A 16,946-nucleotide genomic window follows, 5' to 3' on the forward strand; every position below is an offset into this window, starting at 1 on the left:
AAGTCGAGATGGGGTGGGGGGGGGGCCGGGAGAGGGGGGTGGGGTTATGGACATTGGGGTGTGTGTGTGCTGTGGTGAGTGCTGTGAAGTGTGTAAAACTGGCGATTCACAGACCTGTACCCCTGGGGCTAAAAATACATTATATGTTTATAAAAAATAAAAATAAATAAATTTAAAAAAGAATTAAAAAAAAAAAGAATCTATGAGGACAGTTATTTATTACACCATGACAAAACTGCACTAGAAAGCACACATCATATAGAGAATCAAATGCCCTCTTAAGAAAAGATGTTAAAGGGCATATGCAACTGATGAATCACTAAATTCTACCCCTGAAACTAAAAATAGACTATATGATAATTACATTGAATTTAAATAAAAATTTTAAATTAAAAAAAAGTCGAGATATTACTGACCTATAGCATGTTAGTTTCAAGTGTAGAATGTAATGATTTGAAATATGTATATACTATGAAATGATCACTATAACAAGTCTAATTAGCATCTCTCAGCACACACAGTTAAACATTTTTTCTTGTGGTGAGAACTTTATACAATACAGAATTATCATCTGTAGTCATCCTGCCATGCATTACATCTCCAGGACTTATTTATTTTGTAACTAGGAAGTCTATGTCTTTGGGTCACCTTCCCCCTCCCCAGCCCTTGCCCCCGGCAAAACCACCAGTATTCTTTTTCCTGTGTCTGTCAATTCATTTTTTAAAATTAATTATTTTTATTAACATATAATGTATTATTTGCCCCAGGGTACAGGTCTGTGAATTGTCAGGTTTACACATTTCATAGCACTCACCCTAGCACATACCCTCCCCAATGTCCATAACCCAGCCACCCTCTCCCCAACAACCCTCTGTTTTGTGAGATTAAAGAGTCTCTTATGGTCTGTCTCCCTCCCGATCCCACCTTGTTTCATTTTTTCCTTCTCTATCCCCCACAATCCCCTGCCCTGCCTCTCAAATTCCACATATCAGGGAGATCGTATGATAATTGTCATTCTCTGATTGGCCTATTGTGTTCAGCATAATACCCTCTAGTTCCATTCATGTTGTTGCAAATGGCAAGATTTCATTTCTTTTGATGGCTGTATGGTATTCCATTGTGTATATATACCACATCTTCTTTATCCATTCATCTGTTGATGGCTGTCAGTTCCTTTTGCTTGTTTGTTTTTTAAGATTCCATGTGTAAATATGATCACATTTAGCTTTAATGCTTTTGCCTAGAAACATTGCTTCTACCTGTATTCCCTTAGCCAAAGCCATCCTAAGTGGAGACATATATTCCCACAGGAGGGAGGGGCAGCAAATCCCATGAACAATAAAGTAGCCTGTCAATTCTCCCATGGTCCTTAAGTTCCTGGAGGGCAGGGATGTTAGTGTTCTCTGATGCACAACGTTGGCACCTGGCCAAAGCAAGTCGCTGTTTCCTTTGAAATAAAGAGCAGAGGTGGTATCCTTCAGAAATAACCGAAGACTTATCTGGAATATCACTCTTTTTTGACATCAATTATGGTTCAGCTTATGTGATACTAATTATTGAAAAACCCTTATGGTTTTTCCAATTCAATATTTAATGTCTGATGTTAGTTTGAATATGTGAGTTGGTTGCTTGAAGCCGAACTCTAGTCAACAGAAGTGTGTCCCGTTTCCCTGGCTCACCTTGACCAGTTGCTTGATGCAGGCTCTCCACTTACTCCCCCGTAGCAAATCCCAAAGTTTGTACTGAGGCCCACCCACTGTGCTCTGGCACCAAGTGATGCTACTTGGGCTGACCCATACATCTGGCCACGCTGAACCTTTCCCTCCATGTGTTCTGTACATTCCCACTTTAGTGTCTTTGCTGTAGTTGTCCCCTCGCCTGGGATGACCCACTGGCCTATCAGCATAAATTCAGTTCTTTCTCAGTCCTCACAGTCTAGGTGAAGTCCAACGGCTCTCACACAGCCTTCCCTATCACAGAGGGGATGCAATCCACACTCTCAAGCCACGCCCTTTATAGTCTTCCTCTGGCAGCTAATTTGTTTTATTCTATCAAAGAGGTTAGGACCATGGGTATTGTATAGTTAGAATTTGAACTAAAGTTCTGCCACTGAACTACTTCTCAAAATTCGGGTGGATTTCTTATCCTCTAAGTCTGAACTAGCTCATCTGTAAGTAGGCAGTAATAACAACGGTCTCGCAGGACATATTTGATAAGTTATGTAATATGATTTATCAGCATCCCTGGCATATAGGAAGCACACAGCAAAGGAAAGTCATTCCCTGATATAGTTATGTAGTGCTTGGTAAGATTTCCTTGCTTTGCTCTTCTGTCTGTCTCAGTGACATTGCACAGCATAAAATGAAGATGTTTGTTGAGTGAATTAATGAATAACAGACTGATGTTAGAAAGATGACCATGAGGCTCAACCTTTCAGTGAAATTAATGAGGCTAGACTGAATCTTGCTTTTTTTCCCCAAAACTGAGTTTTCCAGATTTTTTAATGTCTTAGGTCCAGTGTGACTGTCCCAACTCCAGCGATAGGGCAGGGAAAGATGGGAACTGTTACAGAAAAATTTGGATGGTGTCCCCTGGTGGAGGATCAAAGAGAGAGAAACAAAAAAATTCTCCTAACATATTTGTGATAAAAAATTACTGTCCAGAAACCCCAGATAAAATGGTTTTATGTATCATTCCAATAGTTTATTGAAAGTATCTTATCTCTTCTTTCTTCTCATTATGGAAGAATGGATAAATAACTATTTCAAAAACTCGGTCTAAAATTTACACTGTAAATCCTTGACATCCTGCAAATGTTTATTGAATGCTAAGTGACAACTGTAAAGCAATCGTTTTACCTGATTAAGAGAATGCTGTTTGGAAAAGTCACAAGCTATATATTTCAGAAACCTGTTAATAAATTAATGTCTTCAAATAAATGCAATCTCTCTTCTATAAGCCATAAATAATATCACAGTTTTAAAGCACCACATTTATTTAACTCCTCAAAAGATGACTTTTAAGTCAAGCTCAACATTAAAAAAAATCGGTAACATGGAATTTTTGGATTACTGTCCCCTAACGAGGACAGTTGTAAGGACTACCTAAGAGCCAGCAGAAGAGGAGGCCAGGTCCTGAGGAAGCTGGCAGCCTCAATGCCAAGCCAGAGTGGGAGTCAGACCCTTCATTTGTCCTCAGTACAGAGATAACTTAATCTTGGGACAGACTTCATAGTGAATGAAACTTGTGTTTCCTGTTGCCTCTGTAACAGATTATCACAAACTTAGTGGCTTAATACAGCACAAATATATTCTCTTAGCCTTTCAAAAAAGAATCATTTGGGGCTAACATCAAGGTGTCAGTTGGGTGTGGTCCTTTCTGGAGGCTCCATGGGAGACTCAATGTCTTGCTTCCTCCAATTCTGGAGGCAGCTGACATTCCTTGGCTCCTGACTGTTAATGAGGTCATATCCTCTTCTCTACTGTAGTCAAGATTTCCTCACCTGCCTATTATAAAGACATTTGTGTTTACCTTTAGGTCTTCCGGATAATCAGGATCATCTCCCTGTTTCAAAAATTCTTAAATTAGCCCCACCTGTGAAGTCCCTTTGCTGTATAACGAAACATTCACAGGTTCTGGGGATTAGGACGCAGGCATCTTGGGGAGCCATTATTCAGCCTACCGTGCCTCACCGTTCAAAAGCTTTTCTCTATCTAGACCATCATATTGACTTTAAAAAAAAAAAACAAACAACAGACAATAAAGTCCTAGCTTTCCCAGAAGGGAAAATAATGGCATTCCAAAATGCTGTAGGTTGCAGAATGGGGGGGTTAGGTTGGGAAGATTCTGATTTTGCCTAAAGCGTGGCCCATGCAGTGTGGTTCCCAACAGTAAGATTGTCCCTGTCATTGTGTGAGTTTGTGTTTCTTACTCTACCCAAATCCAAGTGAAGAAAAACAGTGGATGTAATTTTGAAGAATGAGAACCATCATAGGACTCACTTCATCTTGCACAAAACAGATGTGTAGGCACTTAGAGGTCTGTCGAGTATATACATAATCCTTCCACCAAACCGGTAGCCTATGGTCACTATGTAATCCTGGGAGCTTAGGGTCACACTGCAAACCTAATAACTCACCATTCAAAAACTGGAATAGATTCTAAATCTGCTTGAAATTAGAAATGAAAAAATTCATCTCCACCTTCTCCAATTATCGTATCTTTCTTTATAACTCTGGGTAGAGAACAGTTTAAACCTTAATTCTGATGGTCCTTAATTTTATGAGTTTCATTAAAACCCCTGAGAGTCATTTAATTTTATGGAGTTCAAGGCTAACATCAAAATGCATTCCTTCTAGAATGGATTTTTTTACCTTGTGTTATAGAGGTTGAGCTTCCATTTTTAACACATATGTTCTTAGTGCTTATGCTAATTTCACTACTTATCTTTAAAATTGGCATATCATTGTTATTGTTATTATTATTATTGTGTATTGACCAAGTTGAATGCTTCATTCTCAAGGGATTGCTGTCAGAGTTATATAATACAAGAACAATGGGTGAATGTTGTTCATTTTAAATGTGAAATTATAAATCAATTACAGTGGTGGCTAAAACCCCTTCATGACATGCCACAATTTACTTCCAATGACATTTAAACCTATCTCACATGCTGAACAATCTGTAATAAATTATGATTTTTTTTTTTTTTTTTGCTTCTGAAATGAAGCTATAATTATGACAGTTGAATTCTTGTTCTGGGAAATAAGGTGGCATTTAATTCCTTGAGAACAAATGACACTCACAAAAGAACAGTTAATTATTCTCAGCTGCAAAGGAAGGGAGGAGGGGAGAGAAAAATTATGAAAAAGAACATGGTAGCACTTTATGTGAAGTATCTATTAACTAATCCTTAACTAAAGCTGAACTACAATTGAACTTCTGGGGCTGCCCCTGCGCCCAGGCAACACGTTTCATTATTTCAATTCTCAATAAAACCCAAACAGAAGGAATTAGCAACCTGAAAATTTCTCCGTGCCTTGTACATGATCGTACAAATGTTCCCCCCCTTCAACCTTGGTTCCAAGGGTGTAGATCTGTCTACTCTGTAACCCAGTGAAGTCAGACTCAGGCGGGTAGCATGGTATTAGTTTTCCATTACAGCTGTCCTCATAAAGGTCTTTAACTGCTACAGTCATTCAATCAATAACTGCAAATGAAGAGAAGGGAAGGCATTGTACCCCCAGAATTTTTTAGGTTGTTGTTTGTTTCTAGCTTAAACAGCAACTATACGTTGCTATTGGCTCTTCTCTGACGGCCTTTTCCTGTTCATTCTGGCAAGAAGCCCCAGTGCAATTGAATGTGCCAGCAACCACGAGGCCACTCTTCAGAGCTAGTCCTGACACCATCAGCTGTGATGTTAGCAGCCTGCTATTAGAGACGCCTCTTTCTTTGACTTCCCTTTCTTCCTTGGGAGGAATAGATACTCCAGAGAAGGGCCCTGCTGAGTGGAATTCCCCATTTTGACTGCAATTAGGGATTGTGACTTGATTGATTTGGGGGCTCTCTGAAATGTAGCAGGATCAACACAGTTGCACACAAAACAAGGCATAATCCACTGGGTTAAATTAACGTTAAATCAGAGATGATTGGATTAATTGCTATTACATTTTATCTTCTGTGCACATGTGCTGTTGGCAGGCTTTCAGACCCTTTTTAAAATTAGCTTAGAACTGGATGGAAATGGTACAGGTGCAAATGATTTGTGCACTGGGTCTTTCAAGTACACAGTGGGCTCATAAGAAGGTGCATTTTTTTTTTCCAAATCATATTTTGGATGTGATTTACGAAAACTGCACCGAGACTACTCTTGGCATCACAATACAGAAGCTATAGATGTGTTAAATCGCAAAAGGACCCTGTTGGCTAGAAGATGACTTGGAAAGTAGGTCTCCTTTGTAACATGGCCTTGGCACCATCCCTCTTTTCAGTTTGCTTCCCTTACATGCTTTCCTGCCCTCATGGGAGACCATAGTGTCCTGGAGATGGATGCAACCGGGCACTTAGTGGGATAGCTGGTACCCCGAAATATATTCTTCAAAAGCCACGGCCTCCAGCAGATTTTAAAGGTAAAATGTTGACATGATGGCTGTTAACAGGATGAATCTCTTTAACGGAAATAGTGTGAAATATGGAATTGAAATATGGAACGATCAGATGAGGGACACAAAGCAAAGGTGATCAAAGGCTAGTATCTCTTTATGTCCTCATTTGCCCATGAGCCAGTGACCTAGCGTCACTGCCAGCATGACAGTGTGAAAGCTTGCTAAGCCACTTGGAAGAAAGTGTTACATTTTTATCTTTTAGGAAATGGGGTGAATTAACAGCTCCTTTTAAAGACCACTATGTGCACAGGCCTATAAACAGGTATTGTGGAGGAAAGATGTCATTCTGGGGCCGATCATATTTTGGATCGATATAAATAAATGGGTAAATAAGTAAAGAGCATGGTGTCTTCTCATCCATGACCCATTAAACCTTGCCAGCAATACCAAGCCCATGAGAGCAAGCCGTGGATTGCGAGCAAGCCAAGGATTTTCCCCTCCTGGGCAGTCTTCCTTCTGCAGGTCTGTTGCATCTTGTGCCTTTGCTTCTATCTAGTGACTGTGGCCTGGGCATCTTGGCTTCTTTTGTGGCTTTATCTCCTTTGCTGCTGGCCCTGTTCAGACTGCTACCTTCTGCACTTGCCTTGGCTTCTTAAACCAGTCTCTGCTTTGCTCGTTGGCTTTTGGCCACATGGATACTTGTTTCCCTGCCTCTATTCCAGGCCATGTCAGTTCCCAAAAGACAGGGCATTATGATATAAACAATTGTCCAAATGCAATGGGAATTGAGCTCATTCAATTATTTCGACTTTATATATATATAAAGTATATATATACGTGTGTGTGTGTGTATATGTGTATATGTATATATATATATATATGTGTGTGTATATATATATGGAAGTTTGCATGACCCTTTAATTTATTCTTTTGAAAAGGTAACATATATATCACCTGATTAAGGTCAGATGATGCCAATAGTTACACTGAAAAGAAAGTTTGATCAGGCTGGTATACCATTCCCCATTTCAGAGACAACCAGTGTTACTGGGTTTTATATTTTACCCATTCTTCTAGAAATATTATATGCATATATAAGCACATATATGTATACTCTACCTTATTTTTACACACAATGAGATGATAGCATCTCTGCCCTGTTCTATATTTCCTGTTCAATATTTGCTTAAATATATGTTGGAGATTGTCCCATATTAGTACACATATTCTTTTTAAAGCTTCTGTAGTGTTCCTGGATGTGTTATAATTTATGGAGCCAGTCAACTACTGATGAACATGTAAGCTGTTTTTCAATCTTTTGCTTTCATAAATAGTGCTTGGACCTAATTTTTAATATGCTGATGCATTATAGCTAGAAAATAAAATTCCTAGAAATGAAATTTTATGGCTATTATCACAAAATTCCTATTTCTTTTTATGTGAAGTAAACACACTAAAGAAAGTGGTACAAACATATATGTGCAGCTCAGGGAGTCATCACCAGTGGAACACCTGTGTAAATCACTGTTTGGGTCAAGAGAGAGACTGTTGCCAACACCCAAGGGAGCGTCTTCCTGGATGCTTCCGTTTCCTTCTTCCACCTCCTTTTCATACTAGTTTTTCTTCCTTTTGAGCTTTGAATAATTGAGTCACACAGTGCTATAGACCAAATGTTTGTGTTCCCCGCAAATTCATATGTTGACACCTAACCTCCAATGTGATGGTGTTAGATGGTGGGGCCTATGGGAGATTATGAGGTCATGAGGGTGAGGGCCTCATAATGGGATTAGTGCCTTTATAAAAGAGACTTTGATGGTGGGTTCCTTCACCCCATCCCCCATTGTGAATACAAGAAAGTTGACTTGTGTGAACCAGGAAGAGGGCCCTTCCCAGGCACTGAATGTTCTAGTACCTTCCCAGACTCTAGAACTGTGAGAAATAAATGTTTGTTGTACAAGCTGTCCAGTCTATGGTAGTCTCTTAAACAGCCTGAATGGATTAAGACACACAGTATACAATTTCTGTGTCTGGCTTGTTTACTCATTGTGTTTGTGAAGGCTGTCCATAGTGTTTCTTTGTTAACTGTAGAGTAGTCATTTTTATTGGTATATATTATTTCATTGAATGAATACACCACAGTTCTTTTATCCATTCTTCTGTTGGTGGACATTTGGGCTCTTGGGCTGTTTTGAATAATGCGGCTATGCATACATTACTATTGGGTGCATACCCTAGGAGTGAGATTGTGGTATCATGGGTTTGGTGTATGTTTAACGCTAGTACGTAATGCCAGTGTACTTCCCCAAATCATACTCATATCAGCATGTATAAGAATTCTCATTGCTCCAAATATTGGTAATGGTACTTTTAAAAAGGCATTCTAGTAATTATATAGTAATATATCATTGGGATTATAATTTGAATTTTCCTGATTACTAAAGGAATCTTTTAAAGATTTTATTTATTTATTTGACAGAGAGAAATCACAAGTAGATGGAGAGGCAGGTAGAGAGAGAGGAAGGGAAGCAGGCTCCCTGCTGAGCAGAGAGCCCGATGCGGGACTCGATCCCAGGACCCTGAGATCATGACCTGAGCCGAAGGCAGCGGCTTAACCCACTGAGCCACCCAGGCGCCCTACTAAAGGAATCTTAAGTATGTTTCCTTATTTAGATATTCTCTTTGTGAAGTCAAATGCTTTTGCCCATTTTTCTTTCAGGCTGTAAAGAGCTCCTAGAGCATTTTGTTTCTTGACACAAGCCTTTTGTTATATATATTTTAGCAAACATTTTATCCCAATCTATAGTTTGCCTTTTCACCTCCTTAATGTTATCTTTTGATGAAAAAAATAACTAGTTTAATGTAATCCAATTTAAGGACTTTCCCTTGCTGGTGATTTGTCTTTCCTTTATATGTGTTGCTTAAAAAATATTTCCTTATTTCAGTTTAATGAAGATATTCTCCTATATCATATACTAAAGGGTCATTGTTTGTCTTTATTTATTGGAAATTGATTTTGTGCATGGCAGGAGGTAGGAGTGAAGTTCTTTTTTCCCATAAGAATACCCAACTGGCTTATTTATTGAAAAGACTATCTTTTGGGGGGCGTGGGTGGCTCAGTGGGTTAAGCCTCTGCCTTCGGCTCAGGTCATGATCTCAGGGTCTTGGGATTGATCCCCACATCGGGCTCTCTGCTCAGCAGGGAGCCTGCTTCTTCCTCTCTCTCTCTCTCTCTGCCTGCCTCTCTGCCTACTTGTGATCTCTCTCTCTCTCTGTCAAATAAATAAAATCTTAAAAAAAAAAAGAAAAGACCATACTTTTACCTCTAAATCACATTGTTGTGTTGTCATAAAGTAAGTGTCCATGTACTTGTAGATCCACTTCTAGACTTTCTATTTTATTCCATTGGTCTATTAGACTTTTACCAACATCACATTTCTAAATTATAATAGCTTTACAATAAGTCTTGCTATCTAGTGGAACAAATTCTCTCATCTTCTTCTTCAAGAGAGCTTGAATATCCTTAAACACTTGCTTTTTCTTTTCCCCAACAAAGCAGGGAGCCTGATGTAGGGTTCGATTCCAGGTCCCTGGGATCATGACCTGAGCCAAAGGTAGACACTTAACTAACTGAGCCACCCAGGCACCCAGCCACTTGCATTTTTTTCTGATTTGAGGAAATGCTTTTCAGTTTCCTTATAAATAAATGTTGAGGGGCACCTGGGTTTGGCTCAGTGGGTTAAGCCTTTGCCTTCGGCTCAGGTCATGGTCTCAGAGTCCTGGGATCGAGCCCCACATTGGGCTCTCTGCTCGGCGGTGAGCCTGCTTCCCCCTCTCTCTGCTGCTTCTCTGCCTACTTGTGATCTCTTTCTCTCTGTCAAATAAATAAATAAAATCTTAAAAAAAAAAGAAATAAATGTTGAGATTTTAAACATGACTTGTTTGAATACATAAAAATTTGAAGGAGAACCAATATTTTTGTAATACCGAGTCTTGCTCTCTGTGTAGTCCACTGGAATGTCTTATAAAAATGCTAGTCATATGCTAGTCTCATAAAAATGTACTATTTTTATTTTCTCTGAAAAGTTTGTGTAGAATTGTATTTATTTCTTCACCAATAAAACCTGGATCTGGAGTTCTTTTTACTTACTGATTTGATAAATTTAAGAATTAATTCTGATTTTTTAATTTCTTACATTTATTTTTTTAAGATTTGTACGTTTCATTGTATATATTTTTAAAGAATTTATTTCTAGAGCAGCAGTTTTAATAAAATTGAATGGATGGTCAGAGATTTCCCATGTACCTCCTGTCTCCACACATGCACAGCCTCTCCATCACCAATATCATTCACAGAATGGTACATTTATTACCTTGTATGAACCTATATTGACACATCATTATCACCCAAATCTACAGTTTACCTTAGGATTCACTCTTGGTATACTCTCTGTGGGATTGGATAAACGTGTAATGACATATATCCATCATTAAAATATCCTAGAGAGTATTTTCACTGCCCTAGAGATCCTCTCTGCTCTATCCCTTCCCCTCCCCCTCATCCTAACAATCTTAGATTTTTTTAAAAAGACTTTATTTATTTATTTGACAGAGAGAGAGAGAGAGAGAGAGAGATCACAAGTAGGCAGAGAGGCAGGCAGAGAGGGGGGGAAACAAGCACCCACCGAGCAGAGAGCCCGATGCAGGGCTTGATCCCAGGACCCTGAGGTCATGACCCGAGCTGAAGGCATAGGCTTAACCCACTGAGCCACCCAGGCACCCCAACCACTGACTTTTTTATTATACCCATAGGTGTGCCTTTATTGGAATGCCATATAGTTGGAGTCAAGCTATGTGTAACCTTTTCAAATTGGCCTCTTTGACTTAGTAATATGCATTTAAGGTTTTCTTCATGGCTTGATAGCCTATCCTTTTATTTTCAACCTTTTATTTCTTATTTTGAGGTGCATTATTTATAATCATCATATAGTAAATTTTGAAAGATCAATATGACCATTTTTTTTTTAAAGATTTTATTTATTTATTTTGACAGATAGAGATCACAAGTAGGCAGAGAGGCAGGCAGAGAGAGAGGAGAGAGGAGGAAGCAGGCTGCCCGCTGAGCAGAGAGCCCTATGCGGGGCTCGATCCCAGGATCCTGGGATCATGACCTGAGCCGAAGGCAGAGGCTTTAACCCACTGAGCCACCCAGGTGCCCCAATATGACCATTTTTATCTTTTAAGAGGAGCATATAATATAATCACTGACACATTTGTGTTTAAACCTCCCATTTTAGATCTGTTTTCAATTTACCTAAACTTCTTTATGCTCCTATTTTCTTTTTTTCTTGTCTTGTGTTTTGATAGATTATTTCTTAATAATATATTTTTGTCCCTCTTTCCCCATCGCATCAGTTTAGTAGCTGTACAATTACTACTCTTTCGGTGCCTATCCTGAGGTATGCAATATGTATCTTTAAATTATCAGAGACTAATATTGTTTGATTCCTTCTACCCATTTTCTTGATGTCAGAACGGTCTTAAAATCCTTTAACTCCATTTACTCTTCTCTCAAGTTTTATGCTATTTTTTTTGTCTTATATCTCAATTCTGTGCACTATTTTGTCTTTCTGTGTTCCATGTTAGTTATTTTCTTCTTTTTTTACTTTCAAAAACAGAAAAATAGACCCTTTCTTTACAAAACCTATATCCCTCTTTAGGAGGCAGTCAATATAAACATAAATAACTAACGCATGTAGTATGTCAGGTGGTGATAAAAATTTCAGAGAAAAAGGGAAGGAGGATATGGAATGTTGGGAATTAGGGGTGGAATTTTAAATTAGGATAATTAGAGGAGACCTCCTTAAACCACTGACGTTTGAGCAAAGACCTATAGGAATTGTGAGGATAAGCTGTGAAGAAATCTGGTAGTAGAGTATTTCCAGGCATGGGAAATTGTGTATGGAAAGGCTCTCGGGCAGGATTGTACCTGCCATGTTCTAAGGTCAACCAGGAGGCTGGTGTGACTGGAATTAAATGAGTGTGGGAGGGTAGAAGGGATGTAGAGAGGGGTAGTGATGTTTTTATAATGAGGTAGAGAGATGCGAGTCAAGTCATGTCTCTAGGGCTTTGTAGAAAAATATTTGACCTATGATGATCACATAAAACCCAGTTTAATAGAAGTGATGGTAGTTAAGTGCAAAACACAACTATTTTTTTTTCTTTTAGCTTGCATTTCTAAAGGGCTAATTATATGCCAGGCACTGTATTAAGCACCTTACCTGCAAAATTTCATTTTATTTTCAATATAAGGAGAATGTAGATTTCACACATGTTAATTATCTTACCCAAGCTCACAGCTTATATGCAGCAATGCTAGAAGTCAAGGCCAGGTGGTTTCTTAACCATAATTCTGAATCTCTTCGACTCTTATTGTTTAATGACAAAATTTACCAGCTCCTCTGGAGAGGTCTAGCTCTGAATGCTGTGGACAGGCGTTCCCACTTCCTCTCCTTCCAGTACTCACAGCAGTAACAAATGACGCCAAGAGACACCATTAGTTTGCTGTGTGGGTCATTTACCTGTTCTCTGTTTTAATGACACATGCTATATATTTGATTATGTGCCTTTTTTTTCCCTTTCATAAGCTATTGCCAGTACACAAGAATGTCAAAGACATTTTGAGTGGATAAATCCTAATTAAACATCATTACTGAAAAGAGACCATGTCCTATAGAGGACATTGCTATATGAGTTATTTTAACCTACTGTAAGGTCTTCTGTCTACATCTGAGTGAGAGTTATCTTCCCTTTTCACTTTATGTAATATAAAAGAAAAAATTCAAATGGGTAGACTATGCAAGAAAACTTGTGCTTGAAATAATCCAATATTATATGTCACAAATGAGGATCGTACACATTCTTTAGTTTATCCTCTCCGAGGGAGGGGTGTTGGATAACCCAACCCCTGTGGAACAATTGGGAGGTTGGGAAATCCTTTTTTTTTTTTTTAAATTTTGTACACAGTTTTGCTAGAAAGCTTTATTCATGTAAGGTAAAATATTAGCTGGCAGGGAAAAATAAGCCTGTGAATGAATGTGATTCGGACAGCCGCTGGAATGAATTGCAGTGTTTGCAACATCAACAGAATTAGTAGACCTTAAAATATTCAGGGAATCAATTAAAAGTCTTCTCTGGGATTTAAAAAATGTGTGTTTGTGTGCTTAACTTTAAAATGAGCACCGGGAGAAGAAATGGCCAAACCTTCTGTCAGAAAAATGTTTAAAGATTCCAAGGGCGTCTGACTGTTTCTGGGCCCAGCCAGCTTCTGAAGGAAGCCCTGGTGGGCTGAACGGCAGGCATCTTGGAACACAGGCTCCAGACTTGGCTTTAGAGAATTAAGCAAGAGAAGCACGTGAGAGCAATTGAAATGGGTGTCTTGGCCACACTCCCTGAAGGTCCTGCAACCTCGTTAACCTTTGAGAAGAACACAGCTTCCAACCAGGATGAAAGACTAAAAAGAAGGTGATAGTTTCTTAAATGTGTTCTTTCTCATGGTCACCCTAAGGACCTTGAAAAGTTTCAAGCCAGAAGTTTTGAGCTGAATAATCTTGTATAAAAGTCCTTGGGAAGAATTAATTGGATAGCATAATGTATAAGCAACTGAACACAGATATTATCTAACATTCCCCAAACTAGATTAATTAACCTCCATTTCCCCACACTTACAAACAAGCTGGATAGGCTCTTTAAAGCTATGCTTTTATGCTTTTACCTCCAGGGAAGAGCCAAGGGAACCATCCATTGTCCTTATAATTGTTCTACAATCCAAAGTTGAAAGTCTCTCTTCAAATTAATGTAAAAGGTAATAAAGCTGGGGGATTATTTAGTTTGGGCTATGATTGTCTAAGACATCCATTTTAATTTGGGGGATACTTTCATACCCTATTTCAAGTCTAATTCTAAAAGATGTGTGCTTATTCACAGGTTAACTGTATCCTACACAATTTCTGTGATTCCAACCCCCTCTCACCCATCAGTAGGAAGCTGGGCAGTGTCAGAAATCCTGCAAACCACAATGACTGGTTTTGTGAAGATGACTTCTGGATTTCTGAACCTGAAAATTTACTGGCTTCTTTTGCCCAAATGGCTCCAAGTTTCAATGTCACCCCTTGACCCAAGTAGTCAGGGTCCTGCCTTGGTCCCTGGTACTCATGGACATCTTCTGGTTTCTCTTACTGGGGACAGGAGACAGTGTGGAGATGGCCGAGGGGATGTGCCCACCCAGTGCCTAGCTCCTCTTCTAGACCATGCTGTGGGTAACTTCCTGCTTAAACCTGTGAGCTGGCTTTCAAGGAAACAGTTTGTCCTTATAAGAGTGGACTGTGGTGTAGTGGATGTGTGTATGGATAGATCAAAGGGGTAGACAGTGGGGGGCAAGTGAGCACAAGAGGAAGGGTAAATGGAACTTAGACATGCAGGGTGCACCCAGGCCAAATGATGGGGCCAAATGATGGGGGAAAGGGAAGATGGAACAACTAAGCCTTGCCACACAGAGACCCTCTTTAGCACTGCGTCTGCCAAGCTGCTGCAGCCAGCCATGGTCATGGCCACATGAGAAGAGCTGTCTGCACCTTGGGTCCCTTAAAAAACACACTGAAGACACAATCTTTTCACCAATATTCTGCAGTTGGTTTCTTCAAAAGCTGAAGTGCCCAGTTGGCATTTTGCTGCAGAGATCGTCAGAGGAAAGAGGGGATAATTGCACTATTTATTTTACCTTTGTTCTACTCTCAGCAACTTGTCTCCCATTTTAGTAGCTCCTGAGGTTTCTATTTGGATATTCCTTTTCTGCCAAGGACCCCCTTCGTGATCCAGCCATTGTACATTACCTCTATTCCCACCACAACACCTATTCAGGCTTTTTCTTGTGATGTACCCCCAATGATCTTCCACTTCAGCCCCACAAATGGCCTTTATTATATTTGCTGTAGTCTAATCTACAAGTGCTTGTAATGATAACAGTTTCAGGTGGAAGGGGGGTGTCGTATAATCATTATGAGTAGCAGAGAGGAGAGAAGCAGGGAAAGTTCAGTATATATTCTCCAGCAGATACCTTGAAACTACAGAATCTTAAGCCTGCATATTCTCCTAGGGTTTACAATATTTGTCAATTAACCATTTGAAGACTCGCAAGAAGAGAAATGCATGGAACATTAAGGAGAGCAAATTATTACTATTATTTTTTTTCAGACAAAAGTAAAGAACGTTGTAAACATCTTAGCCAAGAGCTCAGAGGAGGGACAGGAGGGATAGGCTGGTAGGAGGTAGCTTTAAATCCAATTAGTTCAGAAAAAAAAAAAAAAAAAAAGACAATTTGAGACCAAGAAAGTACACACAATTGAATAGTGAAAACAATACATTGAACTGCCATGGGATAAGAGGACCTCATTCTGTCTCTTGTCACCAACTACCTATGTGACCTTGAGCAGTTTGCCAGCTACTTTCACCTTCCAGTTCCTCGTTTGTACAACTGTCGCAACATCTGTCCTGCTGCCTTAAAGGGTGGTTGTGACGATGAAGTGAAACAGTGACTCTGAAAACACTTCATCCACTGGAATCTGTCCCACGTTCCCTCCCAAGCTGAGCCGTGTCTAAGATCTGGACCTGGTCAAGGCTGGTCCATGTGTGGTGCTTGTGCTCTTAGTTCTGGTTTTCCCATGAGTCCTTCACTGTCCCCGGTGCAAAGTTTGTTGACTAAATGAAAATAATGCAGGAAAATATTGTGCTTCTGTCACACAATTCTTGATCTCATTTTTTCTTTTGTTTTGCAAATAGAGATCTACATCTATTCTGGAGAGCCAAGAAGATCCCACCAGCTCCTACTATGGGGAGGATAAGCTCTGTGTCCTCCAAAGAGGCCCAGAGGTTTAATGGCTGGAATAGCAACTTGGCCATTACCCAGCTGTGATGAGCCTTGGGCATCATATGACTTAATCTGTTTCCCTATTACCCTATTCCCTCAGCTATAAAATCAATATTTTAAATGACACAATTTCTAGGATCTCTTCCAGCTCTAGTTTCTAAGATTCTAAATCTAGCATACACACATGCTCAGGTCTTCTTTTTCTTTTCTAAAATGATGAAATAAGTAAAGACAAAGCCAACCAGAACCTAAATAATCAAAATATTTAACTGATTAATTAAATGTTCTACTTACCCAACAGTCGTTTCTTAACTATCAACTTTATGCCAGTCCAGGTACTGGGGACGCAGGTGAAGAGGAGATAGACAAGGTCCCTGTTCCTACAAGGCTTACTCCTTAGTAGGAAAGGCAACAAAGAAGCAAATTAAGTGAATGAAAAAATGTTGAATATACCCATGTGCTGTAAAATGGGAAATGTTAGAGTCACCAGATGAACCAAACATTGCCCTCTCCCAAATCCCCAGATTTCTGACTAGGGATCACCCTTTTAAGCAGATTCAGAGCATTTGGTTTGCCTTGTGGAAACATGGAAGGGAAGAAATACATTGAAAGGCGCTTAGAGAATTCTGGATCTTTGAAATCATTGACTCTTTCAGTTTTGAGTGGCAAAAAAAAATCTGCACACAAAAATGAGCAACTCTTAGTCTTAGATGCAGCAGTGAATAGATGAAGTTTGTCTACGGGGAAAACACTGAGTAGTGTGGTCATTGACATACACTGGGTCACTCTTTGGGCATCCATTTGCATCTTGACTCAGTATATTGCTAGGATAAAGATCCCGAATATGACAGAACTAATTTGAAAGCTTACAGAGTCTTATTAGCAAGTCTTATTAGCACAGTGAAACAAATGACTATGTC

At 39.4% G+C, this 16,946-nt stretch overlaps 2 long non-coding RNA genes across 3 annotated transcripts in view; one reads left to right on the forward strand and one right to left on the reverse strand.

Annotated features, from left to right (window-relative positions):
* Positions 1-16,946, forward strand: part of LOC131826607 (uncharacterized) — a 204,234-nt gene that overhangs the window by 108,464 nt on the left and 78,824 nt on the right. The gene's annotated exons all lie outside the window — the stretch shown is intronic.
* LOC131826608 (uncharacterized) overlaps positions 1-16,946 on the reverse strand; it is a 36,914-nt gene that overhangs the window by 14,016 nt on the left and 5,952 nt on the right. Inside the window, exon 2 of the long non-coding RNA XR_009351678.1 lies at positions 16,321-16,421. This is a non-coding gene — a long non-coding RNA (uncharacterized LOC131826608). The remainder of the gene's footprint in view (positions 1-16,320; positions 16,422-16,946) is intronic.

This window comes from Mustela lutreola, chromosome 3 (genome assembly GCF_030435805.1).
Source record: "Mustela lutreola isolate mMusLut2 chromosome 3, mMusLut2.pri, whole genome shotgun sequence".
NCBI lineage: Eukaryota > Metazoa > Chordata > Mammalia > Carnivora > Mustelidae > Mustela > Mustela lutreola.